Source organism: Gambusia affinis, linkage group LG10, assembly GCF_019740435.1.
Source record: "Gambusia affinis linkage group LG10, SWU_Gaff_1.0, whole genome shotgun sequence".
NCBI lineage: Eukaryota > Metazoa > Chordata > Actinopteri > Cyprinodontiformes > Poeciliidae > Gambusia > Gambusia affinis.
In genome coordinates, this window is record NC_057877.1 from 22,957,436 (window position 1) to 22,972,507 (window position 15,072).

General features: G+C 36.7%; 1 protein-coding gene across 1 annotated transcript in view; it reads right to left on the minus strand.

The window, feature by feature from the left end:
* The window catches only part of kank3 (KN motif and ankyrin repeat domains 3), a 37,478-nt gene extending 24,677 nt beyond the window's left edge, over window positions 1-12,801 (minus strand). Inside the window, exon 1 of the mRNA XM_044130460.1 lies at window positions 12,754-12,801. The gene's annotated coding sequence lies outside the window, so the exon portion shown is untranslated. The remainder of the gene's footprint in view (window positions 1-12,753) is intronic.
* Window positions 12,802-15,072: the final 2,271 nt, after the last annotated feature.

Here is a 15,072-nt window from a genome sequence, read left to right on the forward strand (position 1 = left end):
CCTTTCACAAAATGCTTCTAATTTATTTTACATCTTGACATCAATAAACATTTTTGTATGGCAACATAAATGCTAAGATGAGAAACAGAGTAACACCAGCTTATGAAACAACCAGTAACACATTGAAAGTCCGGCACATCTGGTTAAAGGTGAAATTATTCAGCAACAGATTGACTTCTTAAAGAGGTGTTCCTGTTTTAATGGGAAATTTTATAGAGCCATGTCTGTTCGTGTAATCCTGTAGGGATAATATCAGGGCTTTTAAGAGACTGAACTGAATCATATGATGCAGAACAAGTTTGTAGCCGTTAGATAATTTAAGACCTCGTTATTTGGCTGGTGCTGACTGATGCGTCCAGGTGCCATCGTGTTTATGACCCAAACAACCTACCTCAAACCTATGCAAATGTGCACAATGTTTAATAGTGTACACATTAAAATTATATGGCAATATTGGTAAATATTGGCCAAAAGGTGTCTCAGTCAACAGAGCTAACACCTTTTTCCTCCAGAATCTAGACCAATTATTAAGGTGGGACTAATACAGAATGAAGGCTGGTTGAGGCCACTGATGACCAAAAGCTTTTCTTGTATAATGTTCAATATATTAGCTGTTTTTCCACCATTAGAAGGTTGAGCAGCGTGTACACTAAGTTGGCGGACAGCGCTCAGACTCTCCTCCTGGCTCTGATTGGTTGTTTTTGGTCTGTGGCGGTGCATTTCTTCATAAGGCAATAGTAGCTCAGAGAGGAGGTGAAGGAGATCAATCTTTTTAGAGATTATGTCTCAAACTGTCACGACATGCTAACAGTTTAAAAAAATATGTAAAAAGTTACATACTGCACCTTTAAGTTGGTGTGAAATGGTCCCTATTTACATTTCATCCGATGAGGAGCACTTCTCTGAGCAAACGTGCCTTCCTGCTACACCAGTGAAAACAAGACTAGTACAGAACAAATTAGTATTCATGCATTTTTCCCTGCAGGCTGAGAGGGAACATGTGACTCCAAGTGCAGAAGTTTCCTGCTATCCCAGCACAGCCTCACAGGCGTGCCACTAATGCAGAGGAAGACACTGGTTTGTTCTGTACTCAGCTGGACTCATGGAAGAGGAAATCTTGTGCTGTTGAAAGAACTGGGGCCATGTTTTGAAACGGTGACCTCATTCCCAACACCACCCTTTCCCCAAGAAAGGAAAGCCAAAGAGAGAGACGGATACCCAATGTGACTGACAAGAAGGGGAGGGAGTTAGCAGCAACATCCTCTTTCTGACAGAAACTTTCATAATCTGACTGCTTTACGTGAGGAAAAAAAAACCCATTCAGAAACCTCAGCATGCACACATTCGCAGAATCAGATCCAAACCATGAAAACGCCTCCAGCTCCAAATGCATACCATCCTGTCAGTCATTTCTGTTACAGCGGCAGAGTTTAACTGTTTCAAGCCTCCTCAATTCTTCCCTTCACAGTTATTCCAACTTTAATCCAAACGTTTTTCATAAATCTTCACATACAGATACGCAAATTATTCATACCCCAGTGTAGAGTTATTAAAGTATGGCTTTGATTTTACCAACATGTTTCTTCTGGTTGGAAGCAATAAACGTTCTGGAGCGGCCCAGCTATTATTGAATCACACAGATAATCTATGAGGAGAGCGAAAGATTAGGGTGATGACAAGGAGGCTTTCTGAACTCAGACTGGAAGCACACTGTGTAAAAGGATGTTGAAGTTACCAGTGGAAACCTTTATGTGTGTTTCATTGCTCTAATTTAAAATTAAAAGTTCCATTGATTATTGAAAAGATGAGAAGAAGAAACTTAATTTTCCTTTTTTGTCTTAACTAACACTCCTCTAAAATTGTTTTCTTATATTTCCCATCAGAAATAAACTTCTTGGTTGAATGAAAAATATCTATTACATGTCAATCTACCAGGGTTTTCTACTTGAGTTAAAACAAAACAAACAGTTGCTAATCCTGACTGTCTACAGGTGAGGAGTTTTGTTTCATGTCTTCAATCCTAAGAGGACTTTCAGTCCCACACTCAGCAAACACTCAGACAGGAGTGCCTCTCTGCTGCTGGGATAAATCTGCTGTTTCCTGAAGGAAAGCCTAAAACTCCCTCAATAAATCCCCCAACATCAGTACAAGCATACAAACATAACTCCATGCACCCGTTAGAAACCTCCCATTGTCTCCCAGTAGGGGATGTGGGAGGGGGGAGTCCTGTCAGGAAAGGCACTGGGTCATCCTGAAAGCTGCTTCCTGAAGGCAGCAGGAAATCAGAGGAGAAGACAAGCAAAAACTGAGAGCTGAAAAAATACTGTGATACAAAGACACACACGCACGCAAACACGCGGGCATCCTGCAGCCAGAAACCATCCAATATCACATGATGCGTCACGTTGCTGTTAGATGAAACACTTTCACATAGACGCTTTCAAACAGCTTCACCTTTAAATACACCGCGTTGATACCAGCGGCATTTTCCCTCTGCAAGGTCTTCAACATAAACCAACGTCGCATCGCTAATATCCTATTCCTCCTCCATATAAACAGGAAAAAATAACTTCATAATCACAATCAAGTTAAGTTTTAACATCACATGCATCCTGATGCTCCTCCGTCTTCCTTCCAGCAAACACAATCGGCCACATTCAGACCCCACAATGAGGCATTATGCCTCTTTAGTTGCTGCGCTGTTTTCAAACTGTTTTTGTGAAGCTTCATTGTTTCCTTCAAAATCAGGCCCCCAATGCAGTCCATGTAGAGTCTGTGCAGGTCCAAAATGTCACCAAGTGAATTCAATAAAGTCAGAGAGGAAGTAGCAGCGACTTGGAGAGTTTTAGGATGAAGAGGCTCCATTTGGATGTAGAGTGGCTCCTGCAGAGCGACTGAATCAAAGGATAAAAGGAGGCCCTTTTCCAGGAAAAATCCACGTTCTGAGGTGTTTTACAATGAAACATTTTACTTTCTGTATCCGGTCTGTAAGTGCAAAGTCAAGCTCCTTTGTTTTTTTACTGCTGAAGTTGTGATTGCTCTACTTTTATGTGTATTTAACATTAAACATTAGTTGGAATTAAACTCAAATATCGCCACAACATTCCTTTAAGGCAGTGGTTTGCAAAATACAGGGTCGATCCCCACTGTGGGTAGTAAAACACCCAGTGGGGGGTCTGGGTGGGATATCATCTCCAGACATCTAATTAAATTTTTAAAATGAGTGCCAATTGCACATTTTATTGTAATCGTTGGACGAAATAAAGTGTGATAATCATAACGCGGTAAAACAAATTTAATGAGTGTCGGGGCAGTTTGTGAAGTCGTTACACTCTTGGCATGTTGGGTTTGTTTTAGTGTTTTTCCACCAAAGTGGTGCTAGATCAGAGCTTGTGCCATAACTGGTTTTTAGCTGGTTCTATTGAAGGGTAAAAGGGCAAAGAACAGGTTTGGATTTCCACAACCAAATAGGAGCCACATTCTTGCATTATTAAAATCTCTCACACATTAAAGATTTGATTCTCCCTCAGTTTATCCCCAAGTTTGTCTTGAATTTCGCAGAAGCTTTTCGTCTAGAAATCAATCATCAATCAAATCCAGGGTGAAACGGCGTGTGATATACAGAATATTTCTCATCATAAGAGATCCAGGTGTTAGACTTTATAATCATCACTCTTCCCAACAAAATCAACAAATGTTTATATAAATGCTGCTCCAAGTACAAATTTACTGTTGCTCAGTAAAGTTTACTACTCTGTCTTCTAATGTTCAAATGCACATTTTGTACATTTTTTAAACTAATTCAGTCGGACATGCCTTTGGACTGGAGCACACTACTTCTCTAAAACCACACAATATTTACGTTGCAATTTTGCCCCTACTGTACAGGATTTTTTTCCCTTTATTATATTTTTATATTCTATCTTTTGTGAGTTTATTTGCCTGTCACTTTGCTGCTGTGACACAGGAATTTCCCTCATAATTGGACAATAATGGGTATTTTTATTTCTACTAAAAGAAAAAAACTTTGGCGTTTGTTTAATCCTGAAATAGACTGAACAACAAATCTGCTGATGGTATTTTGTACGACGGAAAGGCTCAGAAGCTTCTGCTGTAAAGTATGTTTCTAGTAAGTTTAAACAACTTAAGAGAGTAGATTAAAAAACTCAGCTATTTGAGAGGGTAGCTCAGTTTGTTAAAGTCCACACAAACCGAGTGCTGCTCACACATTAAATCTTTCTCAGTTTGCTGTTAGTCATGTGAAAATGGGAACCAGATAAACAATACTATCTTCCCCAACATGACAAAATGAACTGTCATAGATTATATTTGCTATAAATCCTCTCAGAACTAAACTTTACTGTTAAAATCTAATTTGTCTAATTTCCTTCTTCTCCAGTCACCTCCACTCTGAAGTTTGTGGCTATGTAAATAAGCAGAATAAATAAGCTTAAGGCCTTTCTAAACGTGGTTCAGAGCTGACCTACATATCTGCTTCATACATTTGTATTTTAAGAGGAGACTGTGACCCATTTATCTCCTTCATAACATCAGCTGCTAGACTCTCCAGATGTTTTATTGTCATAACTACAGAACAAGAACAGATGTCAGCCAGTTTCATGCCCAGAAACAACTGAGATGTCGTATGCATCTGTTATTGTGTTATTTCCTTAGCTGGTGGAAATTACACTGGCTCTGCTTCTGTTTGATGGAAGGAGTCGGGGTAATGACAAGGCATGGGAGGTATATAATTCTTTGAAATATCTCTTGGAGAGAGAGCACACCTTAATCTCCACCGAGCTGCTCCAGTGGAAAATACTTGTTTATGGTTTCTAATTCAGTTTTTCAGAATGCGCTGATTCAATCAGCCTTCGGATTGGGCCTGGTAATCGCTCCTGTATTCACTGCAAAATGTGATTTACAGTCTGCCAGGCATGAAAAAGTTTGATTGAACATATGAATGTTGCAATGTTTACTCCAAGATTTTCAGATAACCTGAAATCATAAGTAAGTTTTATCCGTTTTCAACTAAACTGTTTGTTTTTCAATTGAAAATCTTGTTTTTACTCAGTGAGATATTTTTAAATCATTCACTAGTGAACTAAAGATGCAGCCTTCTTCACCATTTAGTAAAACACAAAGACAGACCTTTTAAATACATATATAATGTTAAATAATAAACCTTTACTTATTGTGTAAGCACCAATTTTTCTTTAATCACCAATGTGAAATCAACATTTTCACATTGAATGGATGTGAAAATGTCTTTAAAATATATTGTTTAACACATGAATATTTGGTATAATTACCTTTTTCACAACAACTGTAAATTTTCTTAATATGATTCACTTCAAAACTCTACAGTTTACTTTTTAGAACAAAGTTTCTAGATTTTTTTTCTACAATCTTGAATCTACAAAAATTCAAGGCCTCTTGACAAAATATGACACATTACTCAATCAGTTTGGAAGCAAAATGTGAAGAAATGTGAGACTTAAGACTTTTGCAGAGGTCTTCCTGTCACTTACTATGAGATGAATTTCCAACTCGACATTAAATGCAAAAAATAAAAAGGGGGAATACTAAGAAGTCAGTAAATTACAGGTTGAAGGGTAAACAGGAACTTCGAAATGGGACATAAAGACAGTTTTGTCCATTCAGGCCACTGCAGGAACTGAGAGGCTTGTTAGGCCTTTTTATGGGACTTGGGGACTTCATTCAACTGGGAAGCATTTCTGCAATAAACATCACATTTATTCCATTATGAGCCACCAAACAGAGGTAACCTCTGTGCTGACGGGCTTTGTTCTGTTGATCTCCTTTCACTTATAAGCAAAGTTTTTCAGGCATCATAGTTACATGGAAAAGCCTGAAAAACCTTTTTTGAAGTGCTTTGCTTAGCAAGCCTGTCATGAGATTCAGTTTGACCTTTTCCCATCCTGTGATCAGAGGGATGATTTCTACTGGTTTCCCATAGTGTCCCAGCAGCAGCAGCTGATGGGAGGCATTTTCATCCTGTTCCATTTTTTTAAAGCTGGACAGGAAAAAGCAGAAGATCATCTTATGAGACCACACTGTCCTGATGTCTTGCTCTGTTCAGCAACTCTCCACTGCAAAAACACAAAATCTAACAAAGTACTTTTGGTCTAGTTTCTAGAAGAAATATCATAGCACATGTGAAATAAGACAAAATTATCCTACAAGTAACTTTTTAGCAAGGCAGAGGATCTTGTTTTAGGTAAATAATTCCTTAATACTGATGTGCTTGTTTGCACACTTTTAGAAGAAATAGATCACGACATCAGTGTGTACAATGTTGCAATCACTAAAAACTGCTTATATTAAATTTGGTAAGTCATCAGGCCAAGGTTTGAAACCTAAGGCTTTCATTTAAACTGTGAATGCAAATTATACATATGGACAGCTGGATAGATGTCCAACACTGAGGCTGCATGAACTTGATATTCAGTTTCCTTCAACAAAAATCCTATTATTAAAAATCATCTAAGCTCATGAAATGATGAGGAAATTGTAAGAAAGGAAAATAGGGCAAATGTAGGTTTATCACGTCTCAATTCGCTATCACAATCATAAACAACCATATTGCAGCGCTATCAGCTACCTTGCCAAGCTGCAAATGTTTTCATGAATTCATTGATTATGATGATTCATTCATTGATTTTTAAACTAATATGTGACTTCTTGGTCATAAAATCCAAAAGATAAATTACTTCAGATTGGATTTTATTTCAGTGGAGCAGATGTGGAGATAAGAAACGTCAAGGTAAGTTGATTAAGATTAAACTGATTTTCAATATTTCAAAAAATTGTATATATTATAAAAGACACTGCTTTTGCAAATGACTCAAACATGAACTCCTACTGTCATTTAATTTTAGTAATTCACTCATGATGCCAAAACTAATCAACTTATAACCAACAGAAATGCTTTCTGTGCTGATAAATAACCAACAAAAACTGAGAAGGTTCCCAAAATGCAGCTACACAGAAATTTGTTATTTGTTAATTAGTTTGCACCTTGATCTTTTATTTTTAGAATATAAAACAAATGATGATTTTAATTCCATCCACATTCTTCAAAATAGTAATGTATTTGTCGCCACAAAACTTAGCAGTGACAGAATCTATTAGCTGTATTGTTCATCTCTCACCAACAATCAGGCCAAAAGCAGGAGCAGCCTGCGACTAGAGAGAGAAACGCTCTTTATTTTATCTTATCAAATCTGATTACTTTTGCGTATTCCTATATGTACAATTGCCAAATGAAAAATAAGCAAAAAAAACTGACTTTTGACTATTAAGATTTGTGTTAGAGGTTGAAAGTATGATTTAAAAATGATTCAAAATTGTTTTTCAAAATGTAAAACATAAAATTTTATTCTATTTCCATCAATAAACATATTAAATTACAACAAAGTCTCAGGGTGGGCTTTTCTTCAGGGTTCTAGAAAGCAAGAATTTCAGCAGATAATAGGAAGGCTAACATCATTACAGCAAAGTCGTTCTGTTTTTTCAGTTTGAACTGTCAAAACCAGGCTGTCATAGAGCGGGGCATGGATTTAATCCTGGAGTTGATCAAGTTTATCCAGCTTAGATTTAGAAAATACACCTGAAGATGATGATATGGTCAAAATGATTGTGCACACTGTACAGAAAAAAACATTTTTAACAGCACATTTTAAGCTCTTTTAAAAGCTCCCACATGTTGAATAAAATGGAGTTCAATAATAGAGGTGTGGCTGATTTATTTTACAAATTACCAACCAACTGCTGCAGAACTAAACTTTCGCTGTGATTCTGAACTGATATTTATCTAATTAATATATCAAGCTAAATAAATATATTTAGCTTGATATTTAGCATTTATCAAGCTAAATATCAGGTCAGAGGTCCTAATATTTAGAATATTAGTAAGAAAGCCTCCAGTTTTCACTCCAGATCTGACCAGGTTGCAGCCTCTTCTTGTAAAAACATACCGGTTTTATTTCGCTCCTGACACTCCAGATCTCTCTGTCCGCACTGCATCATGTCACAGCAGTGCACAGACCGGCTCTCAGACCTGCTAAAATTAAAACCACTTGTAATAAAGCTAAAAATACGACGGCATGCAGCTTATCAAGCTACAGGACTCACGAGCACATTCTCAGATTGGATTTTGCCCTTATTAAATAAACTGTCCTCCATCAACTCTGAGGTGTAAATAAGCTGAAAATGCATGAAGCAGGAAGATGGCAGAGGTTCTCATTACAAAATTAGAGTATGTTTGTACCTTTGACCTGCAGACACCTCAGACTAAACTTTCAGGGAAGCTATTTTTGAGGCGGCAGCAGTAAGTCAAACCCCAGAGTCCTGTTGCAGGAAGACAGTTTCCCCAGAGTGAGCTTCAGAAAGCTGCTAATAGCTTAACAAGTGGATGATTTTCCTCTAATATCTAATCAGCTCTATATTCATCCAAAAATATCTTAAATTTTAAATGTCTTTTTTTTCTTCAAAGGCAAAGAAAAATCATTGTGACAAACTGATCATTTCTGAATGGAGACATTCAATTGTTGAGGTATTTGGGAAACATGAGAAATGTTTAGGGATAAATTATTTAAACCAGTACGACAGAGAAATTCTAAAGTTTAATTAAAATTGAACTTTTTGGCTTATACAGACCACAGTTAACTTCACTTTTTAATAGCAGTTGTTTTCTTCCCTCAGGCTCCAATAATAACGTCTTTATCCAAAAATCCTGATTTAGTAAATGACTGTAAACTTAATTGTCTAAATAACCAGCTCCTTCTAGGGAGATTTTTCCACCACAATATTTCAAGCGATTAAAAAAACTGAAGTCATGATTTGTTGACCTGCGCTGGACTCTGCCTGAAAGCGGATTAAGAGTATAAACACAAAAAAGAAACTTGGTAAAAAAAAAAATTTTTTCCTTTTAAGCATGGGCTGGTTACTGGCATCAAGATGTGGGGAATTTTCAAAAAGCTATAAAAACCACTAAATTGTTCTATTGCACTGTTCTTACTGTTTAAACTCCAGAGTAAGTACCACTCACTCGGGTTTTTCCAGCTTTTTAGGGCATAATTACTAATGAATCCCCTCCACCACCCATTGCTGATTACTGCCAGCCTGTTAAATCAACACTGCTCCCAATCTATTTGGTCCTTCTCAGAACTGAAGTTAATTTTACTCTTTTAGAGTTCTTTCAGCAACAGATTGAATATTTCTAACATTTGTAAATTATTGTAAATTAACACATTATGTCTTCTCCAGGTAAAGTGCCATTTTATAGCACAATCAAGTACCTATGTTACCTTCAGTTAAATATGACGTTGTAATTTAATGCTTTAATGCTAATTGGGCCTCTGTCTCTTTAAAAACTCCTGCACTTTCTGAAACTCCACCTTCAGGAAGTCATCCCAACATTGTTCTTCTATTAACCCTCTAATAATGTTTTACCCATGTTTCACTGAAAAGTAGCTTGTATGATGGGATCAGCAGTTCTACCAGCTGTTTGCTAATTTCTGCTGACTAGTCTGAAGGAGCCGAGTGAGGGAGTCATGCTCTGGCTGCTCTGTCAGGCGAAATCTTGGAAGCTGTGGGTTTTCCACAGCTAAATGGTTGCCATGGGAGATTCAAGGATTTCTCAAACATGCATAAAAAAATCCAAGGCAAAACTCCAAGTATGTTTTTGATGAAGGCATAACATTATAACATCTAAAGCTAAAATAGTTGATTTCACATCATCCTGCCCCTTTAAAACAAGCTGAGGAGATAATGTTGATACCATGACTATAGCACATGAATTATCATGACAGTTGTAACATCCTGTTTTTATAAAAACAGCACATATTTATGGATGTGCTGTTATAGATACTACTTTCAACGTAATATTTCATCGTCACACTAGTATTTATTCCAGCACACCCACACCAACGCAACCATGCAGAATGTTTGCATTTAAAATGCTGCAGGCTATGATGGATAGCCTGCAGGTTTCTGTGCCTGCAGGCTATCCATCATCATCATCATCATCATCATTGTTCAAAGGCTGATGATGAAGAAATGCCACTTTAACACTTTGTGTCAAGTTAAGGACACAAAGCAGCTTCAAGTTCAGCTACGAGCCTCTTCTGGTCAAACTGAATTATATTCTACTTTACAACATCACCAGTCAGAAGTTTACAATCAATTGTCAATATCATACATGCAGGTTTTTAATTATGGATTTTAAAAATGGAACAAGAAACTTTTCTATTGCCGTCAACAAGTCGCACATAACTCTGACTGGTTTTTCAACCACAGTTGTTAAAAACAAATTCGAATCAGTTTGTTTTCCGACCACAACCCGTCTTTCAAACATAGCTTATATTTTTTCCAACAGGTTTGGTATATGGGGTCTGACCCAGAATCCATCAGATTTAAATTCCAGTGGGCAAAATCTTTTGGTTTGTCTCCAACAACGTCATGCAAAGCAACAGTAACAACAAATCAATCTCACAGCATGATGCTACCAACATATTTGAAAGCCTCACTGTGACAACATCAAATACAGTTCTTGTCATTCTGGCCAAACTGTCTCATCAAACCGTAAAACTTTTCTCCAGAAAACATTTGACTTGTCTTTGAATGTTATAATTTTAGAGTACATGTGTCTTTTTTGATTAATAATCTCCAAGTCTATATCAGAATCAACATTATTGGCCAAGATTGTGTGTAGAAGACATTAGGTATAAATGTAGAAACTTTGAAGGACATAAAATAAGAATAAAGCATAAAGAGGAGAAGTATTGTGATTGTGCAAAAATAATTTTTTTCACAGTATAGGTGACTACTTTGTGTTTATGAAAGAGACAACTTGGCTGGTTTTTGAAAATAACACTCTGTAGCGCTGACCGAAAGGTAAAATTCTGAACAGTTTGTGTCCAGGATGTGTGTGGTCTGCAGAGATGCTAGCTGCCCCTTTTCTGACCTGTACAACTCCTGGATGGAAGAAAGGTCAGCATCCTCTCTTCTGATCTACCTGTTGGTTGCAGTTTGGCCCTGTCATGTTTTGTGGCTCAACGAAAACACAAAATGATGGACGAACACAAGATAGACTAAATAATTCCTGTGTAAAGGAGTAGCAACCTCCTTGCTACAGGAAGTACAGTGTTTATACCTCAGGAAGTCCCAATAAAAGATGGTTCTTAGGAACCAGAAGTGATCCACAGTAAACAATGTTGTTGAGGAAGGTGAGTGGAGGTATTGTGTGGGATGTTCTTCCCCAGCTTGGTGTTAAACTGTTGTCACCGTGGCCGATGATGCTGGTCTTCCAGTATCACTGAATTAACATCAGGTTTGATTTTATCTAAGAGGAGCAGATTTGGATTAAAGGGTTCAAATTTGAGTAAATTTAGAACACTGAATCTTAAACAATGTGTATATCCTTCCTGTCAGCAGTTGGTAGACTCTATAACCAACACTGCCCCTAAAAACCTCAACAGCTGTTTAATGTGCAGTTATTAGTTTTGCCGTAATTGTGCAGTAGTATATTACTCTTAACTTTGTTTTCAATAAATGTTATATTTGCATCTACTTCTACATGCTTTGATTGTCTGTCACTTTGAAGCTATTGCATCAGAATTTCCCCACTTTGTGGCAATAAACAGTATTCCTTCTAGTCCGCTAACTTAAATGATTTCTAAGTGGTCAATTATCTAGTAAATATTTTGGCAAAGAAATTGCTCACGGCATCAAAAAGAGTGTGGCACCTCTGCAACTTTCTGAGGAACATCAGTAAGAGTTTGTCTATACATTTGAGGCCAGGCCTCAGAAGAGCTTGATGGGATGTTTAGATGGTATTCAGTCGCTGGTTTAGATCTTGTGTGGATTAGAGGACAACCTATATAATATTTGTATCATCAGTTCACCCATAATAAAAGAACTGTTCAAAGACATTATTCATCCCAGTGATGAGCAGATGGACTGTAGCTCTGTAGGTTCTCAGAATGGGACACAGAACATGATGCCATCCATAATAACAGACAGGAGATCAGCCAGAAAACTTTGAGGATGCTTAACAACTCCGACAACAGTGGGAGCTGAGGGGGATTTCCGTCCCATGAAGCTGCCTCACCCACAACAGTGATTGAAAAAAAAAGATGTTTACTCCAAATCTGCACTGCATTTACTTTCCATTCACTCACTCAAAAATCGTAAGCTTCAACGACCTTTCAGCAGGAAAAGCGAAAGAGTTTAAATTGATTTGAGGCTAAAACTACAAAATAAAAAGAAATCAAAAGTAACAAAATAAGTTTAAAAATGCTAAGATGTCCCACTCTGCTGCTAAATATGTAATTATAAACTACAAAAGACTTCTCCATGCCAAACACAACTCTTTTTAATTTCTGAATAGTATTTAAAATAGAGAATAAATACATGTGGAAATAACAGGGTGGGTTTTTTTGTCAAGCAGTTATTAGATGGTGGTAAGTCAACATATCACCATTAATACCCACAAAGATGGCATTTAGACATTCAAAAACAAAATGTGTCACAAAGTGAAAACATGTTATTAATCAGAGTAAAATATAGTACAGTAAGATAAATTCTGCAGGATGACTGCTAAATTTTACAGGAGCATTAACTTCTGTGGTCTTACTGCAGCAAGCCCTGACAATAAACAGCTTGATTGGAAATAATGAACTAATAAAAGCAAAGCAGTGCAGAGAGTGAAGCACAAGGCTCGTTGCTTACCTCCTGGGTTGTCTCCTACCAGTCACACTGAGGTTTGTCTTAACTTTCAGAGAAGGTAAGGAAAGTTTGGGAGGAGAAGCATGAATAAAGCCTCCCACTTCTCAGACTTCAGCTCTAATGTCAAGTTACGTGAACTGCGAAACGAAGTTCTGGATTTCAAATTTCAAAATAAAAGCAATTTGTATCAAATCGAAGGCCAATGGTAAGTCCTGGTGTAGGAACTAGGCATTTGTTTATGATGGGTAGAAAATGATTGAATATAATTAATAACACGGGATTTAACTTGAAAATTTATATTTATTTTGTAAGTAAACATAGACTGTTATGAAATTCTCACAGCGAAAATACTCAGAAATATTTTTATTCGAAAAAGTAACAAGAGTAAACTTAACTCATGACTAACATGACACTTGTGTGTCATATTGTTTTGCAAGTTATCATTTTAAATCAGTATTACCTTAATAATAATGCTACTTTAGCTGCTTTCTCTTTCTTGTAAAATAGAGACTTATTTCAGTCAGCTGACCGGCAATGTGCAGCAAGGTTCCTTAAATGATTTGAAACATTTTTGATAGTTTGGATGGATGGATGGATGGATGGATGGAGAGACAGACGGACAGAGGGATGGCTTCATGGACAGACAGTCTGACTAATAAACCTTGTTCAAAAAGACATTTTTTGAAATCAGAATATCTCCACTGAAAGTCTGCTTTTATTCTAACTAAAAACCGTGTTAATACCAATTTGGACAATGCAAAAATAAATAAGTAAAACTCCCCAAAAAATGCCCATGCCTTGGTATTTTACATCAGCTGTATCACAATTTCCAGAATATTCCTTTATAAATCTTGTGCCACATGATTTAAAATCGCTTTTGTAGTGATTTCAAAAACGATCTGATGGTGTTTATTGTCATTATAGTTTCGCTTTATTTAATTTTATATTTATTTTATTCAACGTCTATTCCTGAATGTGCTTTTACTTTGAAGCTAAATCCTTATGTGCTCCAGTGACTACCTGTCTCACCGTGTGGACTGACGTAGATTGACTGCTGAACGAGTCACTCAGAGACGGGTAAATCCACCAATCAGAAACTGGAACCTAAGCACGTGAGTGGTAATATTAAAGGGGCGGGGCCTGCGCTCCAGTTTGGTCAAATGGCGCCAAACTGGCGAGATTATTGATTGCTTTCATAATGTTGACTAAGACATGTAAATACCGACAGATACTTTCATTGAAAAGTTCCTGTTTTTCAATAATAAAAGCAAAATAAGGTCAGCGATAATTTCAGTCTATACTAGAGGTTTTGAATTATTTATACCAAAATGTTATTTATAATATATTACACTGAATAAGCAGAAGGACACTGTGCTTTTAAGGCACTGAAAAGGCTCAAAACGTCTACTTACCAGCAGATTGGTGCTGTTGCCTCAAATGGACGCATTAAGTTGTTTGCTTTAAGAAAGGATGGTGATTTAACTGAAAAACATTTCAGTACACACAGAAACAAATATGACATTAAAGCACCCAAAAATGTTTACTTTATTCAACAATTTTAGAACAAAGGCGTATATCTACATCTCCTTTAGATGTACAAGATATATAATACAAGATATACATCTTACAGTATATCTACAAGATATACATCTGCCAGATCCATGATTCCAGCCTGAAAAAAAACATCTTAAAAACTCGATCCTATTACACACATTTCCTTGCTTCTTTAGACCACTGCACTTGATCAAAGAAATAAAAATAATCAGAAGGCCAGAAAGTAGGAACAGTCTGTTCCTACTTCGAGTTGAGGTTTGGCTAAAAGCTGCAGGAGAGTTGGTAAAATGTCAAGTTGACCTTATTGTGCGTAATGCAGGACTCATTCTAGCACATACCGTATATACATTCTAGAACATAAATACTTTCCATAACTATTTTACTCATAAGGCCCTAAAAATACATGTGATCACTTTATAAACCAGCACAAAATATAAAAAAATACAGAGGATATAAAAAGTATCAAATGTAGCTTTAAAATAGATAGATGTTTTTATTTGGAAATGTTTAAAGAGTTGATATTATAGATATTTTGACATCGGGTCAAGTAGGCTTGAATCATTTCCCTTTCATAAATAAAATCACTAGAAACACAAATTATGAGTACTTCCACATAAGTAGAGAATGTGAGTCCTTTTGACACCTCTGCCTTCAATGATATGATCAATTTGCTGTTAGCAAAAATAAAACTAATAGAGAACACAGTGAATCAGTGACTAAACATTGTCCAAAACGTGTCGGCATCTTAAACTTCCAACTTAATAAAGC